Genomic DNA, 1,402 nt, shown 5'->3' with positions numbered 1-1,402 from the left:
CCCACCCTCTGACTATACATAAGGGTCTGGTGACTTCTGTTTCAGTGTATCTGAAGAAGTGTGCATGCACACGAAAGCTCATACCTATGACAAACTTAGTTGGTCTCTAAGGTGCTACTGGGAGGATTTTTTTATTTTCCTCTATGGAAATAATGCTGGAATGAGCCGTAATGGTCTGCAGACCCGCATCAAACCATGGCTTTATTTCCCAGATTGTGGTAAATTGTAACAATGGTTCAGGTATTGAAATGTTACATTCAACCATTGTTTTATTTTCCTTTAAGAACTGTCAAGTGTACACAGACAGTGGGGGAGCAGGGCTCAATACTGTACATGTCTCTCTCTCTTTGACTCCCACTCCAAATTGCCAGCTGTGTGGGTGACAGTTCTGGCCCTTCTCGGGCTCCACTCCAGGGCCACAGGCCAGAGGGATGAGTGGAAGTTACTGGAAGCTAGAGCTCTCAGCTGACTCCAGGCAACTGCAGGCGAGAGACTTATTTATTTTGTTAATTTAATATATTTATATTCCACATTTCTCCCAAATTGGGATTCTAGGTAGCTAGCAACGTTTCAAAACATATTATAAAATTCAGTGCAATAAAACAAACAATGCCTTATAATGTTGGTATTTTAGTCAATTTCCTTAAAGACTAAAAGAGAATTCCCTGGATGCCTAGATCCAGATTGGGCTATGCACTCTTTGGTGAGAGAGCCTCAGCAGAGATTTAAAACTGCAAAACATGCAGCAAAGTTAAGTGTGAAAATATAGGCTTTTAGACCTTTAAAACAGCCACTTCAAATTTTCTCCCAAAGTTTCCCACTTTCCCTTAGCATAGAAACAGACCACACACTTTGGCAAGTTAAAATTTGTTTACTTCCAAACTTTTCAAAAGTCAGATACGATTCATGTGTTTTTCCATACAGCAGGCAGAAAAATAGGTTTAAAGGGTTCAGTTAACAACCTGGAGCTTTTAGCACTCATAAAAGGAACCACGTGAGAGGTTTCACATCTTTGGGCTTATCCACGTTTACCTTTTTTCTGCTTTTTCCATGTATGGTCTGTGATTTACATACAGCTCCTTGTCCCAGTGCTCTTTTCCTTTGCTCTGATTCAGCTTGAAAGAGCCGGTTTTCGGGGGGGGGAGCCCCTCTGACATGGAGCGTCTGCCTGGAAAGAGGGGGGCAAAAGAAAAGTGTGGCTAAGCCCTTTATTGTGACTAAAATCGGACTACTAACTTTGAGTTAAAGTGCTAAAGTGGGACTCTCTCTCTCTCTCTCTCTCGTGTGTGTGTGTGTGTATCTGTAATATTTCAGTTCATATCCACCTGTACCCAAAGTGGCCCTAAAGTTGCAATGGAAAGATAGAGGCACCAGTGTCCAGTATGGAATTTGTGGACTCCCC

This window comes from Zootoca vivipara, chromosome 12 (genome assembly GCF_965207765.1).
Source record: "Zootoca vivipara chromosome 12, rZooViv2.hap1.1, whole genome shotgun sequence".
Taxonomy (NCBI): domain Eukaryota; kingdom Metazoa; phylum Chordata; class Lepidosauria; order Squamata; family Lacertidae; genus Zootoca; species Zootoca vivipara.
The sequence above is the reverse complement of the archived record's forward strand: the minus strand, read 5'-3'. Positions refer to the sequence as shown.